A 15580-nucleotide genomic window follows, 5' to 3' on the forward strand; every position below is an offset into this window, starting at 1 on the left:
TGTATATTTTATACTTTTAACCATAAAAGTTTTCATTTTAAAGTTTTGTTATATTGTATAGCCCAGAAATTTTTTTTTTTTAATGTTTATTTTTGACAGAGACAGAGACAGAATGCGAGTGGGTTAGGGGTAGAGAGAGGGAGACACAGACTCCGAAGCAGGCTCCAGGCTCTGAGCTGTCAGCACAGAGCCTGACGCGGGGCTCAAACTCACGAGCTGTGAGATCATGACCTGAGCTGCAGTTGAACGCTCAACCGAGCCACCCAGGTGCCCCCCAGAAAATGGTTTTTAAAAGTGCATGGCTTTCAGGGGTGCCTGGGTGGCTCAGTTGCTTGAGCGTCCGACTCTTGAGTTTAGCTCAGGTCGTGATCCCAGGGTTGTGGGATCCAGCCATGTGTCGGGCTCTGCACTGAACGTGGAACCTACTTAAGATTTCTTTCTCTCTCTCCCTCTGTCCCTCTCCCCCGCTCGTGCATGGGCTAAAAAAAAAAAAAAAAAAAAAAAGTGAAAACAAATGCATGATTTTCACAATGTTATGTCATATTTTTTCTAGGAGAAAAATAACTAAAAACGTTTAACAATGCTAACATTTAACACTATTATTTCAAAATCTGAACTTCTGTTCATTCATTCATTTTTTTCTATAAATAGTGACCATCTACTTGGTGTTAGATATTTAATGCTGGGATTCCAGAGATAAAAGACCTAGTTCCTGACATCAAAGTGCTCACTATTTATCAAACTTGGTTTACACAAATGTCTGGAGAACGAAAACAGGGCAACTTACAGAGAACACTTGAAATTTCACAATAAACATTACCATCTTTGACAAAGATCAATTTTATTTCAGAACAAATAAAATTAAAATGTTTTTATATTAGGCCAAATATCCTCTTTCTATGGAATCAAATGTAAATTTTATATAAATTTTAAGGCTAAGATACTAGATGCGATATTAATGTAAAATTTCAGACACACTGTATACAAGTCTAATACAATTTCTTCTGCCACTGGATGTGGAAAAGTTTGAGAGGCTGTGTAAACGTACTGTAATAAGAACACTAACAAAAGTATACACAGGATATTATGAGAATATGCACAGAAGAAAGCTACCTGACCTGGCTCCCTTTTTCCTTCGAAAGAACTTTTTTTTAAGTTTATTGATTTATTTTGAGAGAGACAGAGACAACGTGAGTAGGGCGAGGGCTGCCAGCACAGAGCCTGACGCACGGCTTGAACCCACGGAACTGTGAGATCATGATCTGAGCTGAAACCAAGAGTCAGATGCTTAACCGACTGAGCCACCCAGATGCCCCTTCCCTTCAAATTTAAAGGGCAGGTATGTATATATTAAGTTCTCAGAGATGAGGCTATTTGGTTTTAAAAAAATATTTATTTATTTTGAGAGAGAGAGTGAGAAAGAGAGAAAGTGAGAGACAGTGGTGAGGGGCAGAAAAAGAGGGAGAGAGAGAATTCTAAGCAGGCTCCATGCTGTTAGCGCAGAACCTGATTCGGGGCTCAAACTCACAAACCGTGGCTTGAACTCACAAATGGTGAGATCATGACCTAAGCCGAAATCAAGAGTCAGATGCTCAACTGACTAAGCCACCCAGGCACCTTGAGACTGTTTTTTTTTTCTCCAGATAATAAAATGTTTTTAGTCACTCTGTAGCATTTTAAGAAAATTAAGAAATACATATTAACATGGCTAATTCTGAACACTGTACTGAAAGTGGAAGAATGCAATTAAAGAAGATAAAGAAATTGGAGACATATAACCTGTGAAAGAGTGGGTCAAACATTACTCCTCTCACATGTTCTGTCTGATTCTACACCCAGAAAATCAAACAAACAAAATATGCAAAAAAATATAATTCATTAAGGTAACAGCGTACAAAATTAATATACAGACATTATTAGGTGCCATACACATTGGTAACAGAGGGTGAGACTTTTGAGTTCAGTCTTTTTTTTTTTAATTTATTTTTTTTTTAATGTTTATTTATTTTAGAGACAGAGAGAGACAGGGTGTGAACGGGGGAGGGTCAGAGAGAGAGGGAGACACAGAATCTGAAGCAGGCTCCAGGCTCTAAGCTGTCAGCACAGAACCCAACGCTGGGCTTGAACTCACAGAGTGTGAGATCATGACCTGAGCTGAAGTTGGAAGCTCAACCGACTGAGACACCCAGGCACCCCAATTGAGTTCAGTCTTAAAGGACAGAAAGACATTGGTTTGGCAAAGAGCTGGGAAGGGAGCAGAATGGAAGGAACAGCTGGGGCAAAGGCACTGAAGAATGAAAAGAACTTGGAACACTAAGAAACTAAGAACTAAGAACACTAAGAAAAATAAAATGGAAAAAGTGCCATAGTTTATGGTACATATGAGTAAATGCTGTGAAATGAGATGAGGGAAATAGGTAAAAGAGAGACTGCTAAGGATCTTTGTTAAGGAGTATGGATTTTACTTTATCAGTAAAGAGTTTAATGAGAGGTGTGATGTCACAGATTTGAATCTTATTTATTTTTTAAAGTTTTATTTATTTAAGTAATCTCTACACCCAGCATGGAGCTTGAACTCATGACCCCAAGATCAAGAGTCACATGCTCTTCCGCCTGAACCAGCCAGGCGCCCCACAGATACAAATTTTAGAGAAGCCATTGTCACAGCCACATGGAAGACAAACTGGAAGGGTGTTAGAACTCAACGCTGTGGAGCAAGGAAGGGTCTCCTGCAATAGTTGGGGAGAGAAACAATAAGGGAAGAGCCATCGGAGCTGTGGGGAGAAGAGGGAATTAATTAGCTTTGGGGGCTGTTCTAGGGGTAGGATGTCAGGATTTCAGGACTTGATGACCACTTAGATGTGAGAGGAGGAGGAGGAAGAATGGAGAGTAATTTTCTAGTTTTGGTGAATAGATGGGTAGGGGTACAAAGCACCATGGTGGGGAACACACCAGGAGCAGTGGACTAAAGAAACTACAGAAATGACTATAGTTACAATAATAAGCTATATTAATTGATTTTCAAACCAAAGTTCTTTCAAGCATATGTGTATGTTTATTATAGGTCTTCAAGACTGCTAATTTCTATATGAGGAAATATTAATGAACTTTACAGAGTAATGAGGCTCATTTAGTTAATAGTGATGACAAAAGTGAACCCAAAGTCACATAGCTAAGAGTGACACTGAGTCACACTGTTCTGCAAACCCATCATCTGACCAAGACCCCATTCCATCTCTTTAGTGAAATGACTAATGTTCATACAGAGAAATCTTGAAATATTTTAAGAATAATTGAAGAAAATTAAGTTATACTTAACATTTATTAATATTAAGTATGTTATATTGTACCCAATTCTGGGTAAGTTGGGAATAATTCGTATGTAACACAAGCAGTTACTCTTTAGAATTTCCTGGTTATTTGATAGATCAAAAATTTAGACTATATGAGAAACAAAAGTTGCCATACAGAGATTTTCAAAAGATACCTAAGAACATTAACATGAGATTAAAAACGACAAAATAACAAAGATATAGAGAGGAAAGCTTACTGTGTTCAGAATGTTTGAAGGCCAATAATTCCTAAATAAATCTATTTTGAACCTTTTCTGTAATATTTCTTTTTTTAACATATTTATTATTATTTTTTAAGTGTTTTATTTATTTTTCAGGGAGCACACAAGTGGGGGAGGGGCAGAGAGAGAAGGGGACAGAGGATCCAAAGCGGGCTCCGCACGGACAGCAGCAAGCCCAATGCAGGGCTCAAACCCACGAACCACAAAATCATGACCTGAGCTAGACAGACACTCAACCCACTGAGCCACCCAGGTACCCCTGTACTATTTCTTAAAAACTGGGCGTAAAATTGCTAGTCCTTGATAGTGAACAAATTACTGAAAGCACTAGAAGATCTTATAATAAAACACAATTTGACTATTCTAATGACACTTGAGAATCATGAACTTTGACTCAATCCTCATTTAAAAATAATCAATAGATGGGGTACCTGGGTGGCTCAGTCAGTTAAGCGTCCAACTCTTGGTTTCAGTTCAGGTCATGATCTCATGGTTTGTTCCAACCCCATGTTGGGCTCTGCGCTGACAGCATGGGGTCTGTTTGGGATTCTCTCTCTCTGTCCCTCCCCTCGCTCACTTTAATACATAAGTTCTCCAAATAAATAAGTAAACCTAAATAGTATTAAAAAAATAATCAATAGATGGGGTGTCTGGTTGGCTCTGTCGGTAGAGCATGCAACTCTTGATCTCCGGGTTGTAAGTTTGAACCCCATGCTGGGTGTAGAGATTACTTAGAAATAAAATCTTTTTAGGGTGGCTGAGTCAGTTAAACGTCTAACTTCAGCTCAGGTCATGATCTCACGGTTCCAGCCCCAGGTCGGGCTCTGTGCTGAAGGCTCAGAGCCTGGAGCCTGCTTCACATTCTGTGTCTCCATCTTTCTCTCTCTCTGCCCCTCCCCCACTCATGCTCTGTCTCTTTCTCTCTCTCTCAAAAATAAATAAAAACATTAAAAAAATCTTTTCAAAAATGTAAAAATAATCAAGAGTCTTAGGACCCTTAGATTATCTATGTACCCATATCTATCTATTCTCCTTAATGCCATTCCAAATACCATATAAAATTCTACTCGAGTAATAAAGAGGAAATACACTTAAGTAACATTTTGTCTGGTTGAAATCTTAAAGACGTTAGTCAAGAAAATTTAACAACAAATTTGTTTATCCTCATTGCTACCTTTCCTTGGTAATAGCGTAATCAAAGATGTGCTTCACTAAAATCCATCCTTATTATCAGGAACACTATATCCACCCACTACTCTTAATCTGTTTGATATTAATCAGTTCTTTGTACCAATTAACTTATGACACCAGGCAAGGAGTCTCATTTCTTTGGGGCTTCAATTTCCTCATCTGTGAAATGAGGGTTAAGCTTGTTCAGTAATTCTTTTATCTGGTGGAAACAACACACACCCATATCGATCCTAATGACTCCCTGCAGCACCAATTCTCAAGGGGTCGGGGGAGTATATTATTAACTCTGGAATGGAGAGAAACAACAGGTTTTGGAAAACCCGACAAATGACCCTGATACCAAAAGAACTAGATCCTTGCCACTGCACATGTAGCCCTGGCATCAAAATTGGCATCACCTGGAAGCTTTTGGAAATGGGAGGCCTTAGGCTCCAATGGTACTACTGAATCAGGTTCTGCACTTTAACTCGACCCGAGGTGATCTATATGTGCATTAAAGTTTGTCAAGGCACTGACCTACATGACTCTTCCAGCTCTAGCATAACTTAATTCCATGATTTCACAGAAGCTTCCTCAAGGGCAACCAATAAACACATATACCAGTGGAAAGCCCCAGGAAGAAGGGGTAATAAAAGATTAGAACAGAAATAAACAGCACATTAAAGTACTGAGAAAATCAATGAAACCTGAAGTTGGTTCTTTGATAAGATCAACAACTGACAAATATTTAGCTTGATTGACCAATAGAAAAAGACAGAAGACTTAAATTGCTAAACTGAGGAATGAAGAGGAGACATTGTTGACCTTACAGAAACAAAAAGGATTGGAAGGGAATACTACTGACAACTGTATGCCAAAATATTAGACAACCTAGACAAAATGAACATTTTCTAACAAAGATACAGATCACCAAAACTGACTTAAGAAACAGAAAATCCGTAACAGGTAAAGATACGGAATTTGTCAGTAAAAAAAACATCCCATAGAGGTGCCTTGGTGGCTTAGTCAATTGAGCATCTGAGTCTTGATTTCTGCTCAGGTCATGATCCCAGGGTCGTGGGATCAAGCCTCACATCAGGCTCAACATGGGCACTCTCTCTCTATCTTCCTTTGCCCTTCTCCCCTGCTCGCTCTCTCTCTCTCTCTCTCTCTCTTTAAAAACAAAACAAAACAAAACAAAACAAAACAAAACAAAACAAAACAAGAAAAGAAAAAAAAAAACATCCCACAGAAAAGAAGCTGGAACCAGATGGCTTCATTATTGAAATCTATCATTCAAAAAAATAAAGAATGAAAATAACCCTTCATAAACAATTCTAAAAAACTGGAAGATGGAACATTTCCCATTTCATTCTATGAAACCAATTATTACCTTAGATAGAAATCAGGCAACTATATAAAAAAACTATAGATTACTAAATACCTCTTATGAATACAGATGCAAAACCCTCAACAAAGTACTTACAAACCAAATCTAGCAACATATAAAAAGGATTATACAACATGACCAAATGATTTTTTAAATGACACCAAAAGTGGGGCACCTGTGTGGCTCAGTCGGTTAAGCGTCTGACTTTGGCTCAGGTCATGATCTCATGGTTCAAGGGTTTGAGTCCCACATTGGTCTCTGCGCTGATAGCTTGGAGTCTGGAGCCTGCCTCACATTCTGTGTCTCTCTCTCTCTGCCCCTTCCCCACTTGTGCTCGCTCTTGCTCTCTCTCTCTCAAAAATAAATAAATACTAAAAAAAAATAATAAATGACTCCAAAAGCACAGCAACAGAAAAAACAAACAACTGGATTTTATAAAAATTAAAAAAATTTGTGCTTCAAAGGACATCATTAAAAAGTGAAAAGAGAGCCTACAGAATGGGAGAAAAAAATCACATTATATCCAATATCTAGAATATACAAAGAACTCTTACAATTCAACAAAAGACAATCCAGTAAAAAAGAATGGGCAAAGGATTTGAACATTTTTTTCAGAGAAGATATACATATAAATGGCAAACAAGTACATGAAATAATGCTCATTAGGAAAATGCAAATCAAAAACACAATGAGATACCACTTCACATTCACTAAGATGGATGTAATTAAAAAAAAATTTTTTAAAGGAAAATAACAAGTGTTGACAAGAACGTGGAGAAATTGGAACCCTGGTTCACTGTTGGCAGGAATGTCAAATGGTACAGCTGCTTTGGAAAACAGTCTGGCAGTTCCCCAAAGGTTAAACCATAGTCACCAATATGACCCAGCAATTCCCTTTTTAGGTGTATAACCAAAAGAAGGGAAAACACATGTCCATTTAAAACTCATACATGCATGTTCATAGCAACTTTACTCATAATAGTCTAAACATGGAAATAGTACAAATGTCCATCAATTGATGAATGGACAAATAAAATGTGGTATGTTCAATGAAATGTCATTCACAGCAATAAAAAGGAATGAGGTACTGATACATGCCATGTTATGTATGAACCTTGAAAACACCATGCTGAATGTAAGAAGCCAGGCACTAAAGGCCCCATGTTTAATGATCGTTTACATGAAATGTCCAGAACAGGCAAATCTATAGAAACAGAAAGTGGGTGAGTAGTTGCCAGGACCTGGGGGAAAGAGGGATAGGAACTCAATGGTAATAGATATGTATAGGGTTTTTTTTGTAGGGTGATGAGAAGGAGAAGGCTCAGTAGCTCAGCACTGGTCTTGTATAGGGTGATGAGAATATTCCGGTAGTCGTGATGGAGGTACAACTTTATAAATATAGTAACTACTAAATGATACAGCTGAGAGTGGTGGCTCTTATGGTATTGTGGTATGACTCTTATGGTATGGTGAATTATATCTCAATAAGGCAGTTCTTTAAAAAAACTAGAGACTTGCTGGAGGGGAGGGGGGCAGGGGGATGAGTTAAATAGGTAATGGGTATTAAGGAGAGAACTTGTTTTGATGAGCACGGGGTGCTGTATGTAAGTGATGAGTCACTAAATTCTTCACCTGAAACTTATTGTTACACTCTATGTTAACAAACAAGAATTTAGATAACAACTTGGAAAGAAAAAACAAATAAATAAAATTAGGAAGATAATAGCAGTATTAAAAAATTAAAAAATAAAAAAAACTAGAGACTTAAGATATATAATAATGTATATTATGTATGGATCCTGATTTGAATAAACCAATTAAAAAGAGACATATTTAAGACAAGCAACCTTTGAAAATGAGCTGAATAAATAGTAGGTACTATTAAGAAATTATTGGGGCACCTGGGTGGCTCAGTCGGTTAAGCGTCCGACTTCGGCTCAGGTCATGATCTCACGGTCCGTGAGTTCGAGCCCCGTGTCGGGCTCTGTGCTGACAGCTCAGAGCCTGGAGCCCATTTCAGATTCTGTGTCTCCCTCTCTCTCTGCCCCTCCCCTGTTCATACTCTGTCTCTCTCTGTCTCAAAAATAAATAAACGTTAAAAAAAATTAAAAAAAAAAGAAATTACTGTTAATATCGAAGTGCTTACAAGTGGTAAGGAATACTGTTTGGAGTTTTCTTTAAAATGCAGATCTTCTGGGGCACCTGGGTGGCTCAGTCGGTTGAGCATCTGACTTTGGCTTGGGTCATGATCTCATGGTTAACGGGTTTGAGCCCCACATTGGGCTCTGTGCTGACAGCTCAGAGCCTGAAGCCTGCTTTGGATTCTGTCTCCCTCGCTCTCTGCCCCTCCCCCGCTCATGCTCTGTCTCTGTCCCTCAAAAATAAATAAATGTTAAAAAAAATTTTAAAAATAAAAATAAAAAAATACAGATCTTCTTCAAGATACTATGGGGTTACATCCCAACCAACGCATTTTCCATTGAAAATATCATAAATTAACACCTAACCTTTAACAGACCTAGCCTATCTTAAACATACTCAGTCACATTAGCCTAGAGTTGGGCAAATCATCTAACAAAAGCCTATTTTATCACAAAGTGTTGAATACCCCATGTCATTTATTAAATACTGTACTGAGAGTGAAAAATGAATGGCTGTATGGCACAGGATGGTTTTAAGTGTATCAGATGTTTACCCTTGTGACTGCGTGGGTTGACTGGGAGCCACATTTCTCTGCTATTGCCCACCGTCATGGGAAAGCTTGGGAAAAGGTGAAAATTCACAATGTGAAGTATGGTTTCTACTGAATGAATATCCCTTTCACACCACCATAAATTAAAAAAGTCCTAAGTTGGGGGTTGTAAGTACTCCAGGAACAAAAATATGGAAATTGATGAAATAAGATCAGCAAATATTGACAATTATTAAAGCTGGGTGATGGCAACTTTAGGCTTCATTACTCTATGTAATTGAAAACTTCCATAATTAAAAATAAAAAAGAGGTTCTGTTTTCTTTTGCTTCAGGTCAAGGTTTAACTGCCAACCTCCAGTGAGAAGACTACCTCTATACTGTTTTCCCATCTCTGAAAATAACCAAAAACCCCTTCTGATTGGCATTAATACTGAACTGAATGATCTTATTTGGTGATTTAATGTTTCCAAACCATTCTTTTATATACTATCACTCATTCTTGATAAGGCATTGTGAACTTTATATGTATATCCTGAACAAAGAGCTCCTAAAACCCTTAAAATTTCCTAAGTGATAAGAGCCATAGAAACATCTTTTGTTATATGTGGTTTTTGTCCCTGGCTCCTGAAATAGCTCCAGAGTTAAGGGTAAAAGAAGCATTTTTGGAAAGTTCCTAAGGATGGGGGCTGGTTGCCCAGGAGCAATAGCCATGTGATTAAAGGGTTGGAAGTTTCAGCTGTACCCCGCCTCCCAACTCCAGGGAGAGGAGAGGGGCTGAAGATTGAGTTCAGTCATCAATAACCAATAATTTAATCAATCAGGCCTATATAATGAAACTTGCATAAAAATCCTAACCAAAAGGGATGAGACAGCCACTGGGTTGGTGGACACACTGAGGTGCTAGGAGGGTGAAGCACCCAGAGAGAGTATGGAACCTCTGCGCTCCTTCCCACACACTTAGCCCTATGCACCTCTTCCACCTGGCTGTTCCTGAGTTGTATTCTTTGGTAATACACCATAATCTAGCAAGTAAACTCTCTTCCTGAGGCCTGAGCCATTCTGGAAAATTATCAAACTTTATGAGGGGGTCACAAGAACCTCTGATTTAGACCTAGTTGGTCAGAAGCAGAGGTGACAACCTGGCCTAGCAATTAGCATCTGAAATGAGGGGGCACCTTGTAGGAGTAACCTCCTAACCCGTGGAGTCTGCACTAACTCCAGGTAGATGGTGTCAGAATTGAACTGATGCTAGCGAATGGGTTGGTGTGGGAAAATCCCCCGCATAATTGGTGTCAGAAGTAGTGTGAGCAGTAAAGGAAAAGTGTTTTTCTTTTAGGCATCCACTATCTTTAATGTTTAAAAGATGTCCATTTACATACACTCTATTCCAAGAGTTTCCTATGAAAATGCACTGGTTTCTTCTTCATTAGGCTCCCATATCATAATATAATCAATTTTTGTTTTGGGAGCTTCCCGAACTCAACACCACAGAAGAATACCTAGAAAATTTCCGGGAACATTTATAAGTTAGGACAACAGTCAGTCGTCTCTGTTTTGAGGCAACATAAGAAATTTAGGAGATAAGTACAAACCCAAAAGTTCCTTGCTTTGCTCAGCTTATTCCATAGAAATAGTTTAAATGTTGAGGGCACCACTGTGACTTAGGACAGCTAGAGCTCTGATCTAGAAGAGTTAGATCTCCGTTTCTCACATTTCCTGATACTGGGAAAATTTCTCATTTCTTTATATTTTACCTGTAAAATGTTGGGAGAGACAATCCTCCTTGGCCCTCTTGTGCCATTACACATCTTTACTGGGTTGTATCAAGACTGCAACAAGACCCTGACCACTCTTTTATCTGGGTCATCTGTCAGGGCTGTTTATGCAGCTGATAGTCATGAGAGGTGAGGCTTTCTTACTGCTTCCTATAAAAGCAATGGGTTCTCCAAAGTCAGTGTTCCTCAGCTGCAACACCCACCCACCACATGCAGAGCATCTTGCTGAGCCTTATGGTGTCTACTAGGTGGGACTCTTGTGCAAGACACCAGTATGCTGATGTTCAGGCTGTTTGCAGTGTCATGAGTAATAAAGTCCTTTGTCTCCCACTAGGAGTCTTGTATCTTTTGCCAGTATCTAAGAACAGAATCAGGCTAATTGTTCAGCTTGTAAATAGGGTAAACTCCAGACCTGACCAAAAACCTGGAATAATCTCGATCTTTAGGTTAATGCCGGGAATACTGTACACCTGTGTTCCAAATAAGACACCACCAAATACTGTAGGATTTGAGGAAGACCCTCAAGGTGAAATCACAGAAAACACGGAAGAATGCATTCCAAAAGGTGGGAATGGGTGTGTGAAATGAGGTAAAGAGAATCGGAATGGCATGGGGAGAGCTGGAAAGCACGGGAAAGGTGACAGAGGTGACACAGTGAGAAAGGTGACAAAGTCAGGTGACAGAAGTCTCTAAAAGCAGACAGGTAATGAAACAGGTAATGAGAACCACTCTAGGTTTTGAGCAGAGAGGTGGTGTAATCAAAACTTTGAAGATGATGAGTCTGAGAGGATTATGCACAGTGAATTTGGGCGGGGGGCGGGGGGAAGAGGACCAAAACTGCCTGCCATGAAGGACTGTACCAGTTAAGGAAACAGAACAGTCACGAACAGCCAAAGTTTTTGCCCCGTGAGACTGGAAATGAAAATGAAAAAACTGAGTAACTATTTGGGGGTAAGGGGTAAAATCAGGTTGGTTTCAGATATGGTAAAGGACATTTATGTGGAAGTATTCTTAACATATTTTTTCATCACATAGCTGTAAATACAAATTAAAGTTTGAGGTTGGATAATCATTAGCATAGGGATAATAGTGGCAATTATTAGATGCTTTCACCAGAGGAGATGGTTTATACAGAAACAGAAGGATGAACGGTTAGTTGCCCAGCCTTTGGAGAATGACAATAATTGTATGCAGGAAACAGAATCTAAAATAGAGCCATTTCAGGAAGAGCTCTCTTTCTTAGAGCTTAGTACCTACAGCAGCTTTCAAACTAAAGGTCACACTCCTTAGTGGAGTATAAAATTGATTTACTATGTCTCACCATAGTAAGGTCATGTATTGATACATGTTCTAGAGGTCATGTTCTAGGTACATACAAATAAATGATGTATGTACTGAGTTTTGGCGAAAACATATTTTTACAGTGGGTCTTAAGTCAAATAGGTTTGAACTCTGGTGTAGTGGTCAAGGGCACAAGCTTTGGAGTGAGCCTGTGGGAGTTTGAACTCTACTTGAATTCTACCCTGTGCGATTCTGGGAAAGTTTATCTCTTTTTTCTCTGCACTTTTTTTTGAGATAATTGTTGATTCACATGCAGTTCTAAAAATTGTAGTGGTTGTGTGTACCCTTAACCTAGTTCCCCCAAATGTAACACTTTGCAAAAACTAGAGTACATTATCATAACCAGAATACTCATATTGAATTACAGTTAACACACACAACGTTGCCATCAACACAAGGATCCCTCATCTTGCCCTTTTAAAGCCAAACTTACTTTCCTCCAGCCCCCTACCCTCTCCTAACCCTTGGCAACTACTATTTTCCATTTCTATACTTTTGTCATTTCAAGAATATTATATAAACGTAATCACACAGTATGTAACTTTTTAAATTGGCATTTTTTTCCCCCACTCAGCATAATTCCTTATATTCATCCAAGTTGTTGGGTGTATCAATAGCTTGTTCCTTTTTATTGCCGAGCAGTATTCCACCTGGCAATTTTCTTCATGGGGTAGGCCTCACTTTCCTTATCTATAAAACAATACTAGGGTTTTGAAGACTAAACAAATTAGTATGTGTTAAATATTTAGAAATGCTTAGGACATGCTAAGAATAAAACATTGTTAGTGATTAAAATTATTATGGTTTTCCATAAGTATAAGTGCAACAATTTTATTTAAAATAAACCTTTACTCAATGACTATGTGACACAGTGTTACATGCTAAGACTATCTCTTAGATAGTTCTTTCCATTTTTCACGATGGCGGACATTAAGTCTTAACCCAAAAGAAAATGTCAAGGAACCAGTAAGCAATCTTGATCAAATAGTATGTCACAAAGGTGTATCATTTCCCTAATTCAATTAACATCCCAACTATTTCAATGCTCAGAAAGATGGGCAATAATCTGGACAACTGCAAATTCACTAAATCCATTTAAGAGGCTGGTAATGAGTACAGAAAGGAATTTAATATTTGAGAAACTAAAGATAGTAAATTATCCGCTTTTATTATTTCATTTAATCTTCATAATTTTCTCATGAGTTTCCAAACTTTTAGACACAAATTAATAGTGTATAATGAGATGGGATGCCAGATGATTGATCAGTGTTGTAAGCAAGATACATTTTCATCCTCAGAAGACATTTCATATTCTGTTAGGAGTGACAGACACACTGAATGTAAAACCAACAACCATCACTGTAAGAAATCAGTTTGCCAGAAGAAACTTCAATCTTGACAAAATTTAAAACAAAACAAAACCCAAAAGCTAATAGTTGTAATCTGCAACCTCCTAGAGTTTGTTATGTTAAAAAGCAAATTTTCAGGAGGCTGGAGGCCGGTGTTAACACTTCATCTATTAAAAAGTCAACTGTTATGACACATCCATAATAACAGATAAGAGACAGAATTGAAACAGTTCAGCGGTAAAGGTCTCCTGAAAAGATCTGAGTCTACATACATCTCAGCTTTCTCAGATCTGAAACCAGAACCCACCCCAGGCTCTGAGTTGCTAACTCTGTTACATGTGGGCAATACTCTTTAACTCATGTTTATTCTTGTAACAAGCACTTTTATAAAAACTCTTGTTATGTAATAACATAGTAAAACTCTAGCATTTTACATAACTGAAATGAGGCAAGAGAAGTAGAAAATGATAATAAAAAAGACAGGGATGAATGACTCAAAAATATTAATGAGTAAAGCCCCTTCCTTTCCACCATTCTGATTGTCATTTCTTTTAAAAAACTCCATTCCAGAAAGACTTTTCTGTAAATACATTCTTGACCAACATTACCATACACTACATGACTGGTAATTTACTACTATCATCAAAGTATTGACAGTTCACATCTTCTGGGCTTTTTATGTGCTATATTGTTACAATTCACCTCATTTCCCTTTCTGATTTCACCTGTGGCAATCATTCACAAAAATTCCCACACAAACAAGATGAAAAAGAGGAGGCTGACTCTCACAGTAGGCTTGATTCTTTCAGTAGTACTTTGTATTAAAGAAATGGAATTTTGTCAGGTTGAGTCCTAGGGAAGAAGACGTAGATTTTTTGGCTTTTATGCAGCTTTTTTAGTACCTAGTCTATTAAAGGAATCGAAACCTTATACCTGTGTGGTGCCTGGTAAATAATAGTAATAGCAACTAACATAATAGTAAACGCTACTCACTGAATGAATCAACACCCTCCTCTTTGTTTTTCGTTGTCTATGAACTGTCAATCAACTAGGTAATACTGATTTGCTTTTTCATCGAATTATATGTAACTGGTTATATTAAAAGATGGAATAAAGACATAGTTTGACTGTGGGAAATGAGGTGAAACTCATAATAATTTACTCATTCAAAGTAAAGTGAAGAAGAAACTACTGGGCATCAGTAGAGACAGAATGCCTTAGTCTTGTCTGGTGTGACCAAATGGACTGAGCACAGTACCACCCCAGATCTCACATGGACACCAAGAAGTTTAAGACAACCTCTGTTCAAGGATATTACACTTGAACTAGGACAATAAACACAAAAAGGAGAGAACAAGTAAAAAGCCTTAAGCTCCAAGTTCTGAAGAACTTGAGTGAATGGAGAAATGAACGTGGGCCACAGCTGTCAAGGAGCACGTATCTGGGCTAGAGGGCGGTGCCCCAAGCACAGCGGGGCGCAGGGCAGGTAAGGGAGAAGGGGAGTAAGTGCTCCGGGTGGAATGCTGCAGGTACAAGGCAGGAGAGGAGGCTGACGGCACTCAAGGCACTCAAGGCACTCAGGCACAGGCAATGAAAAGGCCAGTCTGCACGCAGGGCCAGTCTCCTGTGTGTGCTATGAGAGTGTGTGCTGAAGCTGGGGGACGTTTAGTGCCCAGGCAAAGTGGGAGAATGTAAATGACAGAGTGCAGTGGAGCCAAACTTCAATTTTTCTATTTTTATTATAAAATGTATAAATTACCTTGAGCTCCCTAAAGTTTGGTGCCGATTTCAGAAGGAAACTTCATATATTGGAGCATATGTGCTACTTTTGAAAGTAATTCCACTGGAAAGTAATGCTAATACGGGACCAAGATGAAAGTGCTTCATGTTATGGAAATCTACAAATCAGAACAACATTCCAGACTGGATACTTCAGATTCCTGGGATTGGTTTGTTTTTGGCCACTGTGGAATTCACAGAAATATATTTTTTCACAAATGATAAAAAAAATGTGTTTACATCTTCCCAACAAATGAAAAAACAGCCTAGAAAAATTTGATATAATTTTGAAATAAAGTCCTCTTAAAACATTTATTATTAAGATATTTAACAAATATCCTAAAGGAACAGCATAAACATATATGCTTTACTTGGAACCACAAGGATAAAGATTTTAACTGCAAGACTCTGAAAATCCTAATCCTGTACAAATGAAGTACCTGTATGGAAAATGTAGCAAATATTTTTATTACTCCAATTATTGCCATGGGAAATAAAACCTAAAGCTGA

At 38.3% G+C, this 15580-nt stretch overlaps 1 protein-coding gene across 9 annotated transcripts in view; it reads right to left on the minus strand.

The window, feature by feature from the left end:
• Positions 1 to 15580, minus strand: part of RUFY3 (RUN and FYVE domain containing 3) — an 81121-nt gene that overhangs the window by 32071 nt on the left and 33470 nt on the right. The window lies entirely within an intron of this gene.

Source organism: Leopardus geoffroyi, chromosome B1 (genome assembly GCF_018350155.1).
Source record: "Leopardus geoffroyi isolate Oge1 chromosome B1, O.geoffroyi_Oge1_pat1.0, whole genome shotgun sequence".
In the NCBI taxonomy this organism is placed as follows: Eukaryota; Metazoa; Chordata; class Mammalia; order Carnivora; family Felidae; genus Leopardus; species Leopardus geoffroyi.